This window comes from Euphorbia lathyris, chromosome 8 (assembly GCF_963576675.1).
Source record: "Euphorbia lathyris chromosome 8, ddEupLath1.1, whole genome shotgun sequence".
NCBI lineage: Eukaryota > Viridiplantae > Streptophyta > Magnoliopsida > Malpighiales > Euphorbiaceae > Euphorbia > Euphorbia lathyris.
The window spans coordinates 70,054,063-70,078,168 of NC_088917.1; the positions used below are offsets into that span (position 1 = coordinate 70,054,063).

At 38.1% G+C, this 24,106-nt stretch overlaps 1 non-coding gene across 1 annotated transcript; it reads left to right on the forward strand.

Annotated features, from left to right (window-relative positions):
* The first annotated feature begins 3,359 nt into the window (after nt 1-3,359).
* Nucleotides 3,360-3,466, forward strand: LOC136204366 (small nucleolar RNA R71). Its single transcript, XR_010675209.1, has one exon. It is a non-coding gene; the product is annotated as a small nucleolar RNA R71 (small nucleolar RNA).
* The last annotated feature ends 20,640 nt before the right edge of the window (nt 3,467-24,106 follow it).

Below are 24,106 nucleotides of genomic sequence, written 5' to 3' on the forward strand. Positions count from 1 at the left end.
ACATGATACTTTCTACTTGATAGAGATGTTCATCGGGGAAATCATCTCGTATACCGATAGTTTCACCTATAGGACCGTTTTCATCTTCTAGTCTTGATAGATGATCGGCGACAAGGTTTTCTACTTCCTTTTTGTCTTTAATTTCTATATCAAATTCTTGTAACAACAAAACCCATCTAATCAGACGCGGTTTTGCATCTTTCTTAGCAAACAGATAACGTAAAGCTGCGTGATCTGTATAAATAATAACTTTAGATCCTAACAAGAATGACCTAAACTTATCACATGCAAATACTACGGCTAACATCTCTTTTTCTGTTGTTGTGTAATTTAACTGTGCACCGGACAATGTGTGACTTGCATAACATATAACATGTAATCTTTTATCCTTTCTTTGACCTAAAACACATCCTACAGCTAGGTCACTTGCATCACACATGATTTCAAAAGGTAAATCCCAATCGGGTTTAGCGATTATGGGTGCACTGACTAAAGCTGTTTTCAATGTCTCGAAAGCTTTAATGCAATCTTCATTAAAATCGAAGGTTGAATCCTTCATAAGCAAATTAGTAAGTGGTTTGGAGATTACAGAAAAGTTTTTTATAAATCGTCTGTAAAAACCTGCATGTCCTAGAAACGATCTTACTCCCTTGACAGTTGTTGGTGGGGGTAATTTTTCTATTACTGAAGTTTTTGCTCTATCCACTTCTAATCCTTTTTCAGATATTTTATGACCTAAAACAATTCCTTCGTCAACCATGAAATGACATTTTTCCCAATTTAATACTAAATTCGTTTCTTCGCATCTAGAAAGAACTTTATCTAAGTTTTTTAAACATGCATCAAAAGAATCTCCATAAACTGAAAAATCATCCATAAATACTTCCATGATATCTTCGATGAAATCATTAAAAATTGCAGTCATACAACGTTGAAAAGTTGCTGGTGCATTACATAGACCAAAAGGCATTCTCCTATATGCAAATGTTCCATAAGGTAATGTGAAGGTTGTTTTATCTTGGTCATCCGGGTAAATATATATTTGAAAAAATCCGGAATAGCCATCAAGAAAACAATAAAATGCATGACCGGTTATCCTTTCGATCATTTGATCAATGAAAGGTAAAGGAAAATGATCTTTCCTACTTGCCTTATTTAGGTTCCTATAATCTATACAAACCCTCCAACCGGTGGTGGTTCGCGTAGGTATTAATTCACCTTCATCATTCCTTACTACAGTTATGCCTCCCTTTTTGGGTACACAATGGATTGGACTAACCCATTCACTATCCGAAATAGGATAAATGATTCCATTGTCTAAGAGTTTAGTAATCTCATTTTTGACTACTTCTTTCATATTCGGATTTAAACGTCTTTGTCTATCCGCTTTAGGTGGCTTATCTTCTTCTAAGTGAATCCTATGCATTACAATACTAGGATTAATTCCTTTTAAATCTGAAATCTGCCATCCCATACTTCCTATTCTATTTCTAACAACTTCTTTCAATTTTTCTTCTTGATTTTCTGTTAATTTGTTAGAGATGATTATAGGTAGAGTATCACTTCCGCCTAGGAAAGCGTATCTCAGATGGTTTGGTAATTCTTTAAGTTCTAATTTTGGTGGAACTACTACTGAAGGCGGAACTGGTCCATCTTCTCGAATCAAAGGCTCTAGGTCCTTATCTTCTAATTCTTCACCCATTATAGGTTCTATTATTTCTTCTCTTTGAACAATGTCATTAACACATTCTTCAACTAAATCAAGCTTCATACAGGCGAAATCCTCCATAGGATATTTCATCGCTTGATTCATATCGAACTCGATCTTATCGTCACCTATTCTTAAAACTACTTTTCCTTCCGACACATCAACTAGAGCACGTCCCGTGTTCATGAACGGTCTACCAAAGATTAGCGGACAATTAACATCATAAGCAAAATCTAAGATAACAAAATCAGTAGGAAAAATAAATTTGTCAACTTTTACCAAAACGTCTTCAATTATACCATATGGTCTTTTAGTGGATTGATCCGCTAATTGCAAAACCATATTGGTACGTTTGATGTCCTCTTCTAAACCTAATTTTTCAAAAATAGACAATGGCATCAAGTTTATACTAGCTCCTAAATCACAAAGACAACTTGGGAATTCCATATTTCCCAATTTACACGGAATGGTAAAGCATCCGGGATCTTTGAGCTTAGTAGGTAATTTGCTTGATACTATCGAACTACAATCTTCAGAAAGTGAAATGGATGAAATTTCTTCCCAACTAATCTTTTTTGAAATTAAATCTTTCAAGAATTTTCCATAGTTAGGAATTTGCGTAATTGCATCCATGAATGTTAAATTTATATGCAAATTTTTAAGTTTATCTAAAAATGATAAAAGTTGTTTATCATGGTCCTTATTTCGGACCCTGTGTGGAAAAGGTGGTTTTGGTACAAAAGGTTTCGTACTAGAGTCAATTGGTGTATCTTTTTGTTTTAACGTATCTTCTTTGGATTTTGGTAAATCATTTCCAGGTAAAGTTGAATTTCCGGGCATTTCCGGACCTAAGTAGTTTTTCCCCGAGCGAAGAGTGATAGCCTTAACATGCTCTTTCGGATTTTCTTCCGTTTGGCTGGGAAGACTTCCCTCTTTGCGGGATGGAATTGATTTAGCAAGTTGTCCAATTTGAACTTCCAAATTATGGATGCTAGATGATTGGTTTTTGATAAGCTGATCGAATTTACTTTCGATCCGTTTAAAACCTTCGTCTTGATTACTTACCTTTCCATTCATAGCATCTATAAATTTGTCGATTTTTGAAGATAAAGTGCTAATCGTATCTCTTGTTTGATTTTGATAATTATTTACACGATATTGATTAGCATTTGCATTATTATTATTATTACTATCTTTCCAGTTAAAGTTAGGATGATTTCTCCATCCAGGATTATAAGTATTAGAATAAGGATTAGTAGTTTGGTTTTGTCCTTGGACAAAATTTACCTGTTCTATCTCATTCATACCTTCGTAATCAATGTCTGTCTGGATCGGATCATTAGGATCGCACGGTGCCATAAACCTATCAATTTTGTGCGATAAAGCAGAAAATTGGGCTTGTAACATCGCAACTGGATCAAGATTCATTATACCTTTAACCGATGATGTACCTGAGGATGATGGTTTCGCCATTGGTATATGTCCATGCTCTGCAGGCCACATACTGCTGTTGATTGCCATTTCCTCCAAAAGTTCTCTTGCTTGGGCGGACGTCTTCTTCATAAATAACCCTCCAGACATAGCATCTAATGAACCTCTAGTTGTAGGATTTAATCCATTATAGAATGTCTGCATTAAAAGTGCATCTGGCAGTTGGTGGTGTGGGCATAAACGTTGAAGTTCTTTAAAACGTTCCCAAGCTTCATAAAGAGTTTCACTATCATTTTGGGTAAAAGACGTCAATTCTTTCATGACTCTTGCGGTTTTTGCTAAAGGAAAATATTTTGATAAAAACGCTTGGGCTAATTGGTCCCAAGTTTCAAATGTTGCAGCAGGCATAGAAGTTAACCAAATTTTTGCCTTATCCTTCAAAGTGAAAGGGAAGAGGCGAAGTTTGATTGCTTCGGCTGTTACATCGGTAATTTTAAAAGTGTCACAAATTTCTAAGAAATTTGTCAAATGGGCATTAGGGTTTTCGTTAGATAGTACGTAAAACGTTACGTTGTTTTGCAACATATTAAGCAAAGTAGGCTTAATTTCAAATTAATTTGCGTTTATACGGGGTCTAACTACACTATTAGTTACACCGGCCATTCCTGGCCTAGCATAATCCATAAGTGTCGGTGGATCGGCCATATTTTCTGGCTGGACTACTTTGGTTTTTAAGGGTGTTTTGTCTTTGTTTTTCTTGTTTTTCTTGTTTTTCTTAAGTGTTCTTTCAATTTCTGGATCAAGAGGGTCTGGTGGTGTGCCCGAACTTCGCGAACTGCGCATGAACTTGAAATTGTTGCACGGCCCAAACTACCTTCAAAACAAAATTGAAAACAAATATGCTATATAAACTGAAAATAAATAAAATGTAAAAGTTGTATAAAAATAATGTGTAAACCTAGATTCGAAAATAAAATACGAAAAATAAAATTTTTGTCAAAAATTTTGGTGTATCCCCGGCAACGGCGCCAAAAACTTGTTGAGCGATTTTCGCAAGTGCACGGTTTCGCTTGTAGTAATAAAAATATCGATCCCACAGGGATACGTTTTTTAACGAAAAACTTATTTTTGAATCTGTTAATTTCGAACTTGTTAGATTTACTATTGAATGTAAATGAAAAGTGAAATTTGTCTAATTGAATTTAGGAAATTGTTTAATTGAGTTTGTGGACTTTGAGTATTTGAAAATGTTGGATTAAGATTTTATATTAGAATATATCGATTGTTAGAAAGATCTTCTGATTTAGGGATGAATTTTACAAAACAGGAACATTTAGAACTTTTAGAAAAACAAATGAATGTATTCATTTGCATTGAGCAAAGAAAACAACTTAAACTTTGTATCAATTATGATGATGAAATAAATGACGGAACCTCTAATTAGTTGGCTTTGAACGTGACAAAACCCTTTCGGGATAGTTGCCCTTAATCAAATTAAAACTCTTTCGAGATGATAATTTGCCTAAGTGTTCAACAAAGTTTCCTTGTAATGATTTTGAATTTAACTACGTTTTAATGAAAACACCAGCAATCACTTTAGTGGATTGGTTACCATAAGTGCTGCATAACGATTTATCGAATAGAACGGACTTTATTAGATGAAATATAAATTGATACAAGTTTACAGAGAACATGGAGCATCGAGTTCTTCGAGGGCGTGCAAGTGAACGGCTGATCAGTCCTTTCCTTGGGTTTCCTTAGAGGTTGTCAGGCTCAGGGGCGAACACTCTACTCAATCTTCTCGCTGTAACTTCGTAATAGGGATTCGGTCGGCCACTACCAAAATGCAAACTAAAACTGGAACAATGTCTAAACGCTACTGAGTTGTAATTAAACTATAAACAATATGTGTACCTCATCTTGTTTTGTACAGAATCTAATTTCTAACTCTCAAACTATTTTTGCTTAGAACTTAGATATTAGTTCTATGCTCTGATTCTATATCTATATTACATAACATTACCTCCATTTTTCTCAACACCAACTCTTTATTTATAGATGTTAAAGGGTTGAGATTGAAGTGATGTGTCTTTTGTGAAAAATTGTATCCGTTGGTTAAGAGTCGTGTCCGTTGTGAAAGGACGTCTTTATCCACTTGAACGAACGCGTTTCTTGGATTTCAACATGTGTTAAATGCACTTTGGCAGAATTTCTGCACTTACCGAGAATGGGAATCCTCGGCCGTGAATGGGGGAGCATTAAGTTGAGCTTTGGACGAAGGGAGGAAGTAGCTGAACCACGCGTGTCGCGGCCGCGGGTGGGGGATTCGCTGTCGCGGCATGCTGTGTTTTTCACTTCTTTGCTCTCGTTCGTGTCCTTGACTTGGCGCTTTTGATTTACGTCGTTTTTGACTCCTTTTGTATGGTTTTTCTTCTGTTTTTGATCCTTTTTCGTTCATATTTGGATTTTACCAAATATTTAGGTACCTTGCAAGAAAGAAAGATATTTGAGAGTAAAAGTAATCTAAACAGATATAAACAACATAAATTTGTAAAAATAATGATGTAAATATTAATGATATTTTAGGTATATTTTGGGCTTAACACATCCGTAGCTCTGTCTACAACTGAAGCTGGGTACGTGGCTACTGGAAGCTATGTTGCACAAGTCCTATGGATAAAGCAACAGCTTGAGGATTACGGAGTCAAAACAAAGACAATAGAGATCAAATGCGACAGCAAAAGTGCTATTGATCTATCTAAAAATCCAGTCCAACACAGCAGGATGAAGCATGTTAGCATAAGGCATCACTTCATCAGTGACCATGTACTAAAAGATGAGATCAAGCTGACCTACGTGCCAACAAATGACCAGCTTGCAGATATCTTCACAAAGCCCTTAGCACGAGAACAATTCAACACACTAAGGGAAGAAATTGGTATGTCAAATCCACTCTAACTAAATCTGTATTGAATAAATTGTCACATGAGTTGAACTTTGAATAATTGGGCAAATGCCATGTTGAGAAAAATATTTACTCCTTACTAAGCTTGAAAATGAGAAAGCCACCCTATGCTGAATTGACATATATATTGAGTGATGATACTGAGTAGGCATAAAAGCTGAGTAAACATCCTATACTGAGTAGATAAACATATTGAGTAATCACTCCATGCTGAGTGAATGCACATGCTGAGTGAGTGACGTATGTTGAGATAGAAAAATAATCTTCACAAAAGTTAGGCACTCAATATCTAGGATGTTTCGAATTCTAGTAAAACCTAGTAAAAAACCCACTCGCATAAAGTAAACCTACACGTGTAAACCTCTGACACCTTGGGAAGACGCACATTAATGGCAAATCTTATGCGCCGAAGATGTCATAATTGACAGAATTTGTGTCGGTTGAACCTCCCTAGGTAGAAACGGCTAGTTAATGATTAAGGGCCGTCGCATATTTGTATAAAGTGGAAGAATCCCCACTCTTCATCCCTTACACCTGTAATCTCCTAAAATCAAACGTTCTTCTCTCTAAAAACTTCAAAACCTTCAAAAATGGCTTCCGGCAAAAACAAATCCCCTAAAACTCAAACCACAGACAAATCCACTGACCACGCTGGTCCTTCAACGGAAATCAAAAGGACAATGATCAAGGTACACTCAAAGGTCAATAATCTGGAGGTTTTAAAGTGCCGATGGTTTTCTCCAAGTTTCGTCTCATCTGAGAAACCATTCTGTGAATGGATCAAGAAAAACAAATGGAAAGGTCTCTTCTCCCTTTCAGGAACAGCTTACCCTAGGTTAGTACGGGAATTTTACTCGAATTTACGTGTTGATGCAGACGACTCTGATTATTTGGAAACCACTGTGAAAGGTCAGAAAATCGTCATAACCCCTGCTTATCTAGCCACACTGCTAGAGTTACCAGACGAAGGAATCCAATTTAGAACGACAAAGGAAAAAATACCAAAAGCCACATCTGATAAGCTAAAGGGGTTCTGTAAACCCAAACATCATAAGGGGGAAATACCCAGCACCTGCATGGGTAAAGAACAAAAGATGGTCCACTTCATGCTGACCAACTTTATCTTCCCCAAACTCAGCTCAGCTTCATCCGCATCGAATTTTGAACAGTGCTTCATCTGGCACATGTTGACCTACACTCCATTCAATCTTCCTGTGTTTCTAGTTGGTGCGTTTCAACGAAGTGGTAAGAAACTCCGTTTAGGATCTCTAATCACAAAGATTCTTGAAGACAAGCAGATTGAAACTAAAAGTGAAACAAGTAGCTTAGGAAGTGAAATTACTGCAGTTCTGCTAGATGGACTGTTGTACAATCAACCCTTGAAGGGATATGAAGGAGCTGGATATGCTAAAGAAGATGAAGAAGATGTGCAACAAGAAATTGAGCCTGAAGCAGAGCCTGCAGAAGAGGTTAAAGCTCGTGCTGAGTCACCAGAAACTGCTCAGCCTGAAAAGAGAAAGAAGAGGAAGGCTATAGAAACCTGCTCCAAGGACATTCATATTGTCCTAAAGAAAGTAAGGCTTTCATCAAGACAGAAAGCTAAAGCCGACAAAGCTAAGGAGCATGATGAGAAAAGAAAGAGGCAAGAAGAGCCTGAGGATGAAAACGAAGAAACTCCAGAAACCCCTTTAAAGAAAAAGAAAAAGGGTAACTCTTTAAAAATAGTTGAAGCTGTCCTACTAACCTCTACTTAACTTGAAGGTCATGGAATTGACCAAGAAGATGAGCAACATGTTGAGCACCAACAAGTTAATACTGAAGAGGAAGAATACCCCAATGACAATGCTGAGCAGCAAAAGAAAGAAAGTAACGTTGTTGAGAGCCCTGTTGAGCAACCTGTAGAAGAGGAGACAATTGCTACTGAATCCAGTGAAGGTCTTCGAACTGACCATTCACCGCCTAAAACTCAGACCCGGCGAAGATTAAAGAAGAAAGCGCAAAAGCAAATTGATCTCATGAACGACTTTCCCAATGACGAGATAGAAACTGACCTCTCAATAATCCAGTTCCAGTACTTCTCAAATGAAACTGAGTCTCCACCAGAAGATCTAGTAGAAAAACAAGCCTCTGTTACTCAGGATGAGGAATAAGCCAAAAACCCTGCAAATCCAACTCAAGATACTCAAGGTGACACACCTCCTGTCTCCACTTCACCTCTTCAAGCTGAGAAGAGTAACTTATCAAATCAAGTTCCACCCTCAACACAACATGTTCATGACTCAGCTAATCCAATCAATCCAAATCCAGGTACCAATCAAGGTACTCAATCTGGCAGAGAACCAATTCCTCCACCACCATCAAATTCTGAACCAGCCTCTGAGTCCAATGATGCCAAGTTTGCATACTTGAATGCTACTGAGTCTAGCCGACGGGTCATTGCTTCTGCTCAGTCCTTGCTTCAAGACTTTCATCCTACTCAAACTGATGGTCACCACTCCACTCAAACTGAGCCCTCTCACCTGACAGGTATTACTCAGCTTCTGAATGAACTTCGAGGCCTAAAAGATCTAGTTAACATCATCACTGCAGTCCAGACTCAGCAACCAAACCAAGAGCAAATGGCAAAACTGACTGAATCAGTACTTACAATGGCCACCCATCTGAACTCTCTTGAAGGGAAAATTCAACAACTGTCAGAAGCCAATCCAGGGTACGTCATTTCCACTGAGCTTCAAAACTGTTTTGTTAAGCTAGCAGCGGAACTGACCCCCTCTAGACCAACTACCCATACTGAATCTGCCACATCCGCTGAGTTGCAAGATTGCTTCACCAAGCTGTATGCTGAGCTAACCAAATCCAGTCCACCCAGCGATACTGAGTTTGTCACCTCTACCGAACTTCAACAATGCTTCACCAAGCTTCATGCTGAGCTAACAAGTACACGTGACTTAGTATCTTCTTCTTCTCAGTGTACTATTGACCAATTAAGTGAGGCAGTCAGACTCCTGAACATTGATAGAGCCCAGATGGATGTTGATCCTGTATCCAACACAGAACTCATGAGCTTTTCACAAGCTATCATGAAGGCCATGCGGATCAACAATGCCCAGCGCATGTTTTATGATTCTGCTCTGCTAAAACTATTCCATCAATCTTATGGTCAGGTCACCAGCTCAATCTCCTGCCTGAGTAAAGCCCATGAATGTCTCCTCAGTATGATCAGCAGCTCCCTTCGGGTTCCTAGGCACGTCCAGTACGATAGCGTTCCCGTCATTGACAGTTTGGGTGAAAGCACAAAAAGGCTTCATCGCTACTCTAACGATCTCTCCTCTGCCGCCAGAAATAAGACCTTCCTTTACCAACCCGATGATGGCAAAACGGGGGAGACAAGTAGAGGAGGAACTCAGCCTGCAGGAAATGCCGGTGGAAGCAAAGAGAAAGGCAAAGGAATTGCCCTAGCTGAACCCTCAGCTCAGAAAAAGAAGAAGTAGAACTTGTTTAATCATGTCCAGAAATTATCCTGTCTTTAAATGTTGTTTGGGTAGATTTTTCTTTTTGGTTGTTTGTTTCTATTGTTTAAACTCAATATTACAAATAGTTGTTTTCTTTCTAATCTGACTAATCTAGTTTGAACAGAACAAATCAAAAAGGTCAAAAACAATAAACACCAAAAATAAACTAAGGGACAACATCCTTCCAAAACTGAGTCGGTACACTCAAATGTTTTAAGTCTAAATTAGATCTTGGAAGACTTAGAATAAAGTTAAAACTTATGCAACCCTTACGGGGGAGTAGTTTCAGCATAAAAAATAATTCAATCATGGGGTAACTTATAACTGAGTTCCGTAATTATGTATTTTGCCAACATCAAAATGTGGGAGTTTGTTGAAACACCTTTCCACAAGATTTTGATTTGACAAAATCATCCATGATTAAGAGACAATTAAATTTAGATGCTTTAATTTAATTGTATTAATATGTTTGTTAAATATTGAGTGCAAAAATATATAAAGTAAAAACAGGACAAAAGTCAGCACGAACGAAGTTGAGTAGAACGGAACTCAGCATGACAGAATAGAAGCTGAGTGGAGTTAAAATTCAGAAGCAAAACGAAGTTGACTAAAGTTGAAGACTTCTATTAGAGCGGTTAAACAGAACGGAGCTGACCTTGAAAGAACTCAGCATGAACGTTGAACATTCGAAAAGAACAAACGGAGCTGAGTAACAGTCAGGACAGCATGAAGGATCCGTTCACTAAAAGACGAAGTCTGCCAATCTTCTGCACCAATAATTGGAACCTCGAAGACACCTAAAAGACTAATTCTAAGAGTCATGGGACGATGGATTATTGGAAAAAGACAACTGACGCAAACAGACAAACCAGACGCTAGAAGACAAACCTGACGCCTGAAGAAAACAGTGAAAGGGAATGGCGGAGCAGTCTGAAGACTAACCAGAAATTGTTCTCCTAAAGAGCCGTTTTGGTGTTAACGGTAACAACAATTCAAAGGATCCAAATCTGCAATTTCCTTCTATAAAAGGACAATGAAGAACCTTGGATCTGCACCGAAGCATCTAGAGAAAAATACAAAGAGAGAAAATCTTGAAAGCACTCAAATACAAAAAGATCTTACACCAACTTTTCTATTCTCTGTGTAAATGCTAGATTGACTTGTAATCATCTAAAGTGTTCTTTAGTTCAAAGAGAACAAGTTTGTGATCAATAGGAATATTGAGAGTGTTAAGCTGAGTGCTTGGTTGTAAGCATTTCAGTGGTAGAGAAATCTAGGTGCTGGGTTGTAGCACTTAGTAGGAGTTGAGTAGACGAATAGAGAAAGGTACTCTTGCATGTCCAACTGCCTTGTAATCGGTTTGTGCTCTACCTTTAAAGAGCTCAGTATTGGATTCAAAAAGCCCGGAGGACTCTGGGGACTGGACGTAGGCAGAGAGGCCGAACCAGGATAAGTGATACTGAGTAATCTCTAAACTCTCTCTTATAATTGCATGTGTTTTTTGCTTTATTTACTCAGCATATAAATTGCCTAAGCTGATCTTGAGTAAATAAGTGGTGCTGAGTTAGAAGCTGACCTCCAAGAGTGTCAATTCTTAACTCACAAGAAAACAACTTTGGTCAATATCTGACTAAAGCTGTCCTGAAACATATCTCACCAAGCTGACCAAAGGCTAAATTAATAAACTCTCAAAACAACCTTCAGTCAGCTTAATTAAACGCGAAAAAGTTATATTAGTTCCTAACCCCCCCCACCCTTTTGGAACTAATTACCAGGGACCAACAGATAGTGTCCCAGTTATTGATGGCTTGGGTGAAAGCACCAAAAGGCTTCAGCGCTACTCCCATTATCTCTCCTCTGCAGCACGAAATGAAACTTTCCTCTACAAACCCGATGATGGCAAAACGGGGGAGACAAGTCAAGGAGGAACTCAGCCTCAACCTACAGGTAATGCGTCTGGAAGCAAAGGGAAAGAGAAAGGAAAAGTCATTGCTCATGCTGATTTCTCAGCTCAGAGAAAGAAGAAGTAAAACTGGCTTAGTTAGTGTCCAAAGACTTAGCTTCATATCCTGTTTCTGTTCTTGAACATATGGTTGCTTGTTGTTTAGGTTAATATGTTTTTTGTTGTTGTTGTTTAATCCAATAAAACAAGTATTAGTTTTCTTCCTGATCTGACTAATCAAGTTTGAACAAACAAATCAAAAAGATTTAACACATTAACACCAACAAAATAAACTGAGAGACAACATCCTTCCAAAACTGAGTCAGTACACACAAATGTCTTAAGTCTGATTAAATTAGATCTTGGAAGGTCTAGAATAAAGTTAAAGACAAAATGTATGCAACCCTTACGGGGGAGTCATTTCAAAAATATCAATCATGGGGCAACTTATAACTGAGTTCCATAATTATGTATTTTGCCAACATCAAAATGGGGGAGTTTGTTGAAACACCTTTCCACAAGATTTTGATTTGACAAAACCATCCATGATTAAGAGGCAATTAAATTTAGATGCTTTGATTTAATTGTACTAATATGTTTGTTGAATATTGAGTGCAAAAATATATAAAGTAAAGACAGGACAAAAGTCAGTACAAGCAAAGCTGAGTAGAACGGAACTCAGCATGACATAATGGAAGCTGAGTGGAGTAAAATTTAGAAGCAAAACGAAGCTGACTAAAGTTGAAGATTTCTTCAAGAGCGGTTAAACAAAACGGAGCTGACCTATAAGGAACTCAGCATGAACGTTGAATACTCGAAGAGAACAAACGAAGCTGAGTGACAGTCATGACAGCATAAAGGATTCGTTCACTAAAGGACAAAGTCTGCCAATCCTCTGCACCAATAATTGGAACCTCGAAGACACCTAAAAGACTAATTCCAAGAGTCATGGGACGTTGGATTATTGGAAACAGACAACTGGTACAAAAAGACAAACCAGACGCTAGAAGACAAACCTGACGCCTGAAGAAAATATAGAAAGGGAATGGCGGTGCAGTCTGAAGCTATCCAGAAATTGTTCCCCAAAAGAGCCGTTTTGATGTTAACGGTTAAGACATTTCAAAATGATCAAATCTACAGATTTCCTTCTATAAAAGGACAATAAAAAAACATTGAAAGAAAAATACAAGAGAGAAAGTCTAGAAAGCACTCAAATACAAAAAGATCTTACACCAACTTTTCTATTCTATGTGTAAATGCTAGATTGATTTGTAATCATCTAAAGTGTTCTTTAGTTCAAAAAGAACAAGTATGTGATCAATAGGAATATTGAGAGTGTTAAGCTGAGTGCTTGGCTGTAAGCATTTCAGTGGTAGAGAAATCTAGGTGCTGGGTTATAGCGCTTAGTAGGAGTTGAGTAGACGAATAGAGGAAGGTACTCTTGCATATTCAACTGCCTTGTAATCGGTTTGTGCTCTACCTTTAAAGAGTTCAGTATTGGATTCAAAAATCCCAGAGGACTCTGGGGACTGGACGTAGGCAGAGAGGCCGAACCAGGATAAGTGATACTGAGTAATCTCTAAACTCTCTCTTATAATTGCATGTGTTGTTTACTTTATTTACTCAGCATATAGATTGCCTAAGCTGATCTTGAGTAAGTAAGTGGTGATGAGTTAGAAGCTGACCTCCAAGAGTGTCAATTCTCAACTCACAAGAAAACAACTTTAGTCAACATCTGACTAAAGCTGTCTTCAAACATATCTCACCAAGCTGACCATAAGCTGAGTTAATAAACTCTCAAAATAACTTCCAGTCAGCTTAATTAAAACGCGAAAAATTTATATTAGTTCCTAACCCCCCCTTGGAACTAATTACCAGGGACCAACAACTTATACGTGGTCAAGTCTTGGGCTTCCTCCACAGCCGTTTTCTTAGCTTGCCAGCTCTTGGGTAGACTTCTCAAGATTTTCTTCACCTGTTCCTCTTCAGTGAAATTCTTTCCGAGCCTCTTTAGCTCATTTATAATGTTGGTGAACCTTGAGTTCATCTCCGAGATGTCTTCATTTTCGTTCATCTCGAACAGCTCGTACAGTCTCATATGTTGGTTCACTTTGGACTCTTTGACTTTGCTCATGCCTTCATAGGTCACCTCCAGCTTCTTCCATATCTCCTGTGCTGACTCGCAACCTGAAATCTTATTGTACTCTGTAGCATCTAGAGCACAGTGAAGCATATTGATAGCCGAAGCGTTATTTTGTAATTTCTTGAGGTCATCTTCTGGCCACTCAGTTTCACTCTTAACAACTTTCTCATCGTTAACAGTTTTATAAGGCACATATGGGCCTTGAACTATTACAAGCCATGCACTCATGTTTGTGGCTTGAATAAAGTTCTTCATCATATTCTTCCAGAATGTATAATTAGATCCAAAGAATAGGGGAGGTGTAATGACCCTAACCTAAATAATATATGTTTATATCATTCTCACGATACCACGTTATTTAATTTACAGCACTTTTACTTTTATCAAAATTATATTTATTATGTTGTAGTTATTAGTCAATTACATTATTTTAAGTATAATAATTATTTTAAAAGTATTTTAATCCATAGGTTTAACCATTACCTTATCTTTTTAAACCTAATCCCTTTTGTTTCCGAAAACACTTTTCTTCCTTTACTCTTTCGAAGAGCGGCCGTCATTCCCACTGCTCTTCAATTAAGGTTCCAAGTTTTGCTGTTGAAGTCGATTTTGATTGGTTCACCAAGTAAGTGGATTCATGTATCTTTTATATACTTTTTACCAATTAAATTAGGCTTGTAGAGTTTCAATTTGTTGTTTTGCTAAATCATGGATAACTACACATCAAACTAATATTTTATTCTACTATTTTATTACTTCTTAATGATGAATCCTACAAATGCTACTTCAATTTTGTCTCTGAACTTTGAAATCTGGACTTTAAAAACAGAGACTTAATGATTATCTTTAATACCAACTTTACCCTTTGTTTACCATGGATTCAATTATCAATTATAATACATATTTTAGTTTTGAATTATTTGAATACTAAGCATATATATATTACAAACTAAACTAGTTTCATAACTTATATATATAATGTTTTTTTTTATGTTTATTGTTCCGCCTGGTTTTGGTATAATCAGTATACCCTTTAATGTTTTAATCTTTATCAATTGATTTAAATGTGCATTTTATACTCTAATTTTCTTTACTTTTCAATTAGAAATTATGGTATAGAATACTCATATTTCTTTTAGGAAGTATATATGGATTTTCCTGCTCCCTGAATCTCTAGTGTCTATAACAATGTAGTTCCTATTCGAGCTTAGATTAATTTGTTCGGTTTCCGTCATTCTCTATCAATAGGAAATTCAGAAATTCCCTTGGACTGTTAATCGATAAGAATTCGCGATCTTAGGCAAAGCAGTGTTTCAAAATCTCAGGTGAGTGGTAATTATAGTACATGACATTGTTTGATTGAAATATTAGACTGAAAAACTGTTATCCAAAAATTAGCGTTTGACTGTATATTTTCGTTCCTAAAAACGTATAGCTTAAACCTTATGTTTACTAAATATCCTTAGTATTAGAGCGTATATTCTAGGAACAGACCTTTATATTGATTGTTTTATTATCAGGTACAATGAACTTATTAAAATTTGATTTGATATGATTTGTAGTTTCTGATACGCGTTTTATCGCAGTTATTACCTTTGTTTTAGAAATCTGATAATTCGTTCAATCAGTTATGATTTTCTGATTTATATATGTATACTATATGTTTTCAAACTGGTACAAGTGCTCAGTATATCTGTATCTGTTATCTGGCCTCTGATCGATCTTCATAACATTAGGTCCTTGCACTTGTCTTTGAGTCAGATTGTCAGTTGTCAGTTTGTCGTCAGTTGTGTCAGCATTAGAATCATGCATAAGATCGGTGAAGGCGATTATCTGTTATCTGTATCTGTTATTGGTAGCGCTTACCATTTATCTGGCCCTGGTGGTGTGCAGTATCACCACTCTGTTACACTGTACCATGTGTTTTAAAAGCTTTTGGCCTTATTTTCTGATTATTCTAATTTTGATGTTTTGAAAGGTTTCAGTATTACGTTTGACAATTGATTGTCAGCATTTTGAATTGATTATCTTATATTGACCCTGTATTTAACTGATTTTGAAACACTATATTTTGAATTATATTTGTCATAATTTAAAAGTATCAGCCTGTCTGCCTGTTCCTTTTCTGCTGTGTGCTATAGCTACTGCTCACTGAGGTTTTCGCTCGTATAGACGAAAATCTCATACCACGTTGAATCTTTCTTTTTCAGATTAAGGTCCCTGTTCGTGAGGTAACCCTTGGATTGATGTTGAAGGAGACTGCTTAAGCATTTAGCTTTATTTTATCCGTTAGAGAATTTTGATTATTGAGGCTTAGACGTGCACATTTGATTCTTTCAAGGTTTATTGATGTAATTGAGATGACTTTGATATTGTGTTAGTAAATTTTGGAATTCCTATCAGTTCAGAATTAAGGCTAGCATAGATTAAAGTTAATTTAATTTATGCGTCGGTCATGGCCTGGGTTGGGTCGTGACAAAGGTGGTATTAGAGCCTAGGTTTGGGTTCTTATAAACTTACTGTATAGGATTCACGTGTTCTGTTCGTACCCCTTATCTTGCATATCTATCTGGGTCTTCCTATTTACTCATTTTCAATACCTCATTTGCTAAAGTGTCTAACTCTGCTGCATGGATAGGTAATCATGCCTCCTAAAGGAAGAAAAAGAGGCAAGAATACGGTTAATGTTAGTACTAGGAGTAGGGTGACCGTTGAGAATTCATCTCAGCTTGATGGGGGAGCTTCACACCCTATTGGAGGAGCAGCTCCAGCATCTGAACCAATATTGCAACCAGCTGGAGGGTCATCTCAGCCCACTCGTACAACTTCAGCCTCTCAGCCTGCTCAAATATCTAACACTGATTTGGCTGCTGGATTGCAAGGGGTCTTTCAAGCAGTTGAAAGACTAACAAATGTGGTAGGGGAAAACAGACAACCAATAACTAGATGATCTACCATACCTAATGATAGAGCTCAATTAAAGGATCTCAGTGACTTTTTGAGGTTACAACCTCCAAAGTTTTCGGGTGAGGATTCTGTAACAGATCATATGGATTTTCTGGATGCTATAGACAGATGTTATGAGGTCTTGGGGTGCACCAGTGCTAGGATGGTATTGTTAGCAGGGAATCAGTTACAAGGAGTGGCACGTAGTTTGTATCTTTCTAAGAGAGGGAATGGACTTGATAACGCTTTCCTTTGGCCACAGTTCTGTGATTCTTTCTTAGAGAGGTTCCTTCCTCCCAGTGTTAAGGAAGCTAAAGCTTTAGAGTTTGAAGTGCTGAAACAGGGTGGTATGACTGTGAGTGAATATGAAATGAAATTCACTCGACTTGCTCATTTCGGTGAGCATCTTATTCCAACTGAGGAGAGGAAGGCAAGGAGGTTTGAGAGGGGACTTCGGGACAGACTGTTAGACCGAATTGCTCCTTTACGATTGTCTAGCTTTGAGGAAGTGGTGGATCGATCCAGGCAGATGGAGATGTTTGATGATCAGCGTAGGGCTCGTGATCAGAACAAACGTGCTCGATATGACAACCAGAGTGGTCAGCATAGTAGGGGAAGTAACTATTCAGTATCTCATGGGTCCCATTCCTTAACTGGCCAAGGAGGGCAATACTCCAAGAATAATCAGAGATATGGTCAGAGAGCTCAATCCACTGGTAGTCAGAATAGTCAAAGTTCCTCTAGATCGTCATTCCCTACTTGTCAGCTTTGCGGTAAATTTCATGGTAACTCTCCATGCCATCGAGCAACTGGGGCTTGTTTTGGTTGTGGTCAAGTGGGACATAGAAGAAAAGATTGCCCAAGTAGTAACACAACACTAGCTGTGGGTCAGGATACAGTTTCTGCTCCTTTTATCGGTACTCAGCCATCTTCTCAGTATGGTGGTAAAGGCCAGAGTTCAGGAGGTCGAGGTCAGGGTGGTCGAGGTCCCAATTCAGCTCCTAATCATGCAATAGCAGGTCGAGGTCAGTCTAGAGCCTTTGCCCTGACACAGCAGGATGCTCAGGCATCTAATGCAGTGGTGACAGGTACCATTTCTGTATGTTCATTTGATGCTAGAGTTTTGATTGATCCTGGTGCTACACATTCCTTTGTTTCTCCTTGTTTTTCTATGAAATTTGGTGTACCACCCACTATGTTAGATTGTCCGTTATCTGTGGCAACGCCTATAGGAGATGTCCTTGACATAAATCTAACTTTTAAGAATTGCTTAGTAAAAGTAGGGGAAAGGGAACTCTTAGCTGATCTTGTATTACTTGAAATGTTAGATTTTGATGTGCTTTTGGGAATGGATTGGTTAGCCTCATATCATGCCTCTTTAAACTGTTATAGCAAGTTAGTAACTTTCAAAATTCCTGGGGAGATAGAATTTCAATTTCAAGGAGATCGTAGCATGGCTCCTCATAGTCTTATTTCTGCTATTACTGTAAGAAGATTGTTGTATAAGAACTGTGAAGGGTTTCTAGCTTATGTTAAGGATACTCAAGCCAAGGGTATCGAGTTGGAGAATGTTGATGTGGTGAAAGAGTTTATTGACGTCTTTCCTAAAGATTTGACAGGTTTGCCACTGAGAGAGTAATCGATTTCTGTGTTGACTTAGCACCCGAAACAAGACCCATATCTATGCCTCCTTACCGAATGGCTCCTGCTGAACTAAAGGAGTTGAAGGAACAACTGTAAGACTTGCTTGACAATGGGTTCATCCGCCCTAGTGTCTCTCCTTGGGGTGCTCCTGTGTTGTTTGTGAAGAAGAAGGATGGATCAATGAGATTGTGCATTGATTATCGACAGTTGAACAAGGTCACAATACGTAACAAATACCCTCTTCCTCGAATTGATGATCTATTTGATCAGCTCCAGGGTGCAAAGTACTTCTCTAAGATCGATCTGAGGTCCGGTTATCATCAGTTGAGGGTTAAAAATGTTGACATACCTAAGACAACTTTCAGGACTAGGTATGGTCACTATGAATTTCTGGTGATGCCTTTTGGTCTCACTAATGCTCCTGCAGCTTTTATGGATCTAATGAATAGGGTGTTTAAGCCCTTCCTTGATCGTTTTGTGATAGTGTTCATAGATGACATTTTGGTGTATTCTAAAAGTAAAGAAGAACATGAGCAGCATCTGAGGCTTGTTCTTCAGACTTTAAGAGAGAACCAGTTGTATACTAAGTTCTCAAAATGTGAATTCTGGTTGGATAGTGTCGCATTCTTAGGGCACGTAGTATCCAAAGATGGGGTGAGTGTTGATCAGAAGAAGGTTGATGCCGTTCTTCATTGGCCAAGGCCTAGTTCAGTGTCGGAGATTCGAAGTTTTCTTGGGTTAGCGGGTTATTATCGACGTTTTGTGCAAGACTTTTCTCGAATAGCTTCTCCTTTAACCAATATAGTTCGTTTTGACGTATCAACGTTCAGTGACTAAGAAATCGACCAAGTCGGATTATCCTTTCGGAATAACTCGTCTTTTGTCCTTTCGCGAGACGCATTAATTCGGGTTTTGACTCCCTTTGAGCGCATCTCAGTTTTTAGACGTGGTACGAGTTATTCTTCTAGTCCAATCGTTCGTTATTGTCAATGACTCGTTCCCTTTTGTTCGCGCGGGTTCGTGTCTCGATTTTTGGATTACAACGGGATCTTTTGGATTTATCGAGAGACGTAACCACGTGTTTATTTAGTGATGGAATCACTTTTGGATTTTATTTTAGGGAACGGACTCATCGCGTAACGCGTTTGTTCTTAGCGTCGAGGATCCGTTTGCTCATTTTAGCTACGTGAAAAGACAGCGAGTCTTATTTTGAGCGCACGGTAACCTTTCGGCTAGCAACAGTTCGTTGTTCTTCCCCATCCACGGGATATATCATCTTAGTGTGGTTATAGAAAATCAACATTTCGTTGAATCGCATGCCTATTCAAAGCGAGGATATCACCGTTCTCTTTCCTTTAGGCACGAATTAAGCAAACACGTACATCGGGCCATATTTCTTGCAGTTTTGGTAACGGTCGAAATGATCGAGTCGTTAGTCAAAGCCCGCAGTCTCGTCCATATGGCGTAATTATATGGTTTGGCTTAATTCGACTTTGTGATTTTAAACGGGGTATACACTCGTTCGAGGCACGTATTCAACGGCATTGGTTTATTTTCTTTAACTACGCTCGGGATTGACATATATCGTAAATTCGGAATGATTTTGGTCGTTTAGTTCATTTTTCGCTTTTCTTTTCTTTGTCACTTCTGCGGATACGTCCATTTCTCTTAAGAACGACACGGGGCATAACGTAAAAGCTCGTCTTTTATTCGGAAGGGACGGGCTACTTGTGCGAAACTTTTCACGTTACGACAGGGTCGTTCGAAACAGAAATGTTCTTCGTTTTCATTTCGTTATGATCTCGTTTTATCCCAATTTATTTAAAGAATGTGAATAACGGCTACTGTTAATATAGTCTTTTGAATCGAAGTATAACTATCCTCAACACCAAACCGATTCATACTAATACGTGCTTACGTCGTAACGCATTTCCTGAACATGTGCCTTCGTCGGGACACAGAAAGGGACAAGGCGGGCCGCACATGTTCATTCATACAAGATGACTAAGTCGTCTTTAGTTTAAATCGTTTTGATGTTTTAGGGTAATTAGTATGTCGACTCAAGAGTATATATTAACGCATCATTTCATTTTCTTTACATACTTTAGGATTTAGACACGTATCATGGCGATTTGAAAACACGAACTGATTCATTTATCACATCAAAAATAGTAACGGGTAATCCTATGAAAACTTCTAAGGCTACTATATGCTGACACGGCTGATCGCGGGACCTCACAGGACCGCACAAATTCGCCCCTAACGAATGGATGGGGACCCTTTGGCGCCTTACTGTAAGGGGGAACTTACACTAGCCTCTTTCGAGCGACGAATGGACTCTCGCTAGAGGTTTCGCGGAAATTACCCAAAAGGTTTGCAATAATGCACATGAATGCATACGAAAAGAAATAATACGATCCGTCCCCATTAAGGGCTTAATACACGCCTTTCGGAATCAAATTTCTCGCTTCCCCAGCAGAGTCGCCACTTGTTAGATGAGGTGCCGCGGCCTAATCTCCCGGGCGGACCGGGGGGTGGACACCTCATGGCGATGTAAGCGGTGATTAGCGCCGAAAGCAACCAATCGTGGAATCAAGCTGCTCGGCAGGACCGGAGCTCGGAGATATGGAAGAGTCGCCACCCACGAATGGGAAAATGAACACCGATCCCTTGCGGGAGACCCGTGTGCGTTCGGGAAACTTAGGTACGAGCCGAGAAGGCTAGCTCCTTTCCGAAGAAAGGCTACTAGGCACCCCGACATCGCCCAGTTATGAACCACCGGCCTCCTACTCAGCATGTTAGGCGATAACGGACTAATCGTATACTTCTTTAAGTTTAAAATTCATTTGAAACCTTTTCTTTCTCTTTTTGGAAACCGTTTTGAGCATATATTATTGAAAAGCCACATTAGTAAAGAATCACCCATTTATATTATACATACACAGAGAAGGGGGAAGAAAGAAGTGATTTATTTACAACTTTATTTAAATGTCATGCTGTGTGTTTATTCTATGCTAACTTATTTCCCCCCAAAACGAGTTTATTTACGTGGTTCGCACCTTAATCGCCGTTGGAACGATTTAGGTGCGTTTTAAAACCCCGATTGGTGAAGTTTACTCGAATCGCCGTTAGAACGACTCAAGTGTTTGAAAACGTTTGAGATAAAAACCTTTAGTAAGAAAACGTGGTTAAACATACAAGTCCATTTTATTTTGTACAAATTCTTTTGAGAAAATGGTTCAAAATATTCGATTATTCACAATGAAAATGATTTTAATTACAAGGTTCACTTAATCCGCCTTTGGAACGGATTAAGGTTTTAAAACGTGGTGTTTTGAAAACGATTTGAAATATTAACAAAACAACTATATTTATTTACATTAGGAACCTCTAAAAATTCATTAGTTTAAATAATTAAATTGAAAACTCTCTTTTTGTGATTTATTTTCTCTTTTTATTTAATGGACTCTTTACCTATTATAATTACAATAATAAACCCATTTAAACCAAGATTCACTCCCAAATAAAGCCCATTTGAAACATGGACCCATAAATGGTCCAAAAGAATAAAGAAAATAATTTAAGCATATATATATATACATTCAAATAAAAAAGAGAATATGAAAATAAAAGTTAATAAAAAGAAACTATATAATACATATATGAAAATACTAGATATAATACATTTATACTTTAAAGAGGTGGAAATAGTAAATAAATCTCATTAGATAAGAAAATAACATTTATCCAAAATAGTTTCATATAATAAACAATAACATAACCCAAATATCCCAAAACTATATATATACATAACTAATATAGTTTTAAATATCAAAAATAACATATATCCATATACTAATACTTACTAATTAGTTCCCAAAATGCCCAAATAAATAACCTTTTAAAATAGAATCTAATATAACTCAAATGAATAAAAAAGGAGAATATATATATATACATATACCTATGCTTAAAAAATTGAATAAAAAATGATATACAAACATCCTAAATAATTATATACACTAAATATCTAAAATGATTTGAAAATATATATTACATAACTATACATATATATATTAAGGATTAAAACCTTAAAAGTTGAGAAAGAGGGACTAAAACAGCATTTTTTACACTCCATCAGATTTACCGACGGAAAATCCGTCGGTAAACAGCAATTAGTGACAGAAATGGCAAATTACAGCAGCACTCTAATTATTTCCAGATTTATTCAAAAGCTTTAAATTAAATCTAATTCAATCGTTTTGGATTTCCGAACTACCAAAAATGGATCATAGTCAATAACGGAAGTTCCTAAAACGACGTTTTTATTTTAAAACGTTATTTAGAAATTCTTTAAATTACAACTTATAATTACAACGTCTTTAATACCCGAACTACCTTTTTATCGGATCACAGTTCGTATTGGGATATCAAAACGAGGTTTTTTATTTTAAAGCAAAACCGAATTTTATTCAACACGAGACGGGAATTAAATAAATACGAAAAATTAAATAAAATGTGATAAATAAATAAATGACAAAATAAATAAAATTATAACATAAAAATAAATAAAGGAAAAGAAATAAATTAAATAAAATAAAAAGAGTCTAGTCCTCGGATAATACCTCAAGTTCGGTATCTGACAGTCGAAGCCGATTGATTCCACGAGTCGTGATTTTCCGGTTTTTTGTATTTTTTAGTAAAAATTTAACTTTGGGAAATTCGGAATTTTTGAGAAAAAAATATTTTTCTCAAAAAAATCACTTTCTCTCTCTAAAAATGTTTAGAGTGAGAAAGGCTCCCCAAAAATCCCTCCTCTTAAATGCATGGGGATCCGTGCCTTTTATAGGCAAACGGGTCCCCAGACCAATGGGCGACGCCCGGTGGGCGTCGCCCAAAGGGTTGGGCGGCCGCCCAAAGCATGTTGGGCGGCCGCCCAACCTTGCGTTGGGCTACCGCCCAACATTATTGGGCGGCCGCCCAACCTCGCGTTGGGCTACCGCCCAACATTGTTGGGCGACCGCCCAACGATTGTTGGGCGATCGCCCAACGCGAGGTTGGCCGCGCGCGGCCAACTGTCGTTGGGCGTCCGCCCGATGCGGTTGGGCGCTCGCCCAACAGCCGCTGGGGCGCGTCTCGCACCGTCGGGCGTGCATGCCCCCGCGGCCGTCGAGCTCGCGTTCCGCGCCGTCGGGCGCTCACGCGTCGTGACCGTCGGGCTCGCGTTCTGCGCCGTCGGACGTCCACGCGTTGTGACCGCCGAACGTCGAGCGCGCGCGTTGCGTCGTCGAGCGGGTGTCCGACTGTCGTCGAACACGCGTCGGCCGCCGCTAAGCACTCGCACTACGCACATCACAGCAGCGACCCACTGTAACTATTTATTTTATTTTTTCGAAACTTCCGGAATCAATCGCTTTAACCGTCTTATTTTCAGGTTTTCGTCACAGGTACTCCGACTCGGTGTCTACAACAGTGTTTTGTGATGCTTCAAGGGTTGGTCTGGGATGTGTATTGATGCAACATGGGAATGTGATTGCATATGCTTCTCGCCAATTAAAGCAATATGAACAGAATTATCCAACTCATGATTTAGAAATGGCAGCAGTGATCTTTGCCCTAAAGATATGGAGACATTACTTGTATGGGGAGACATGTGAGATTTTCACTGACCATAAAAGTCTAAAATACATCTTTGATCAGCGTGATTTGAATTTGAGGCAGAGAAGATGGGTGGAGTTTCTCAAGGATTATGATTGCACAATTCAGTACCATCCAGGAAAAGCAAATATTGTAGCAGATGCTTTAAGTAGGAAAT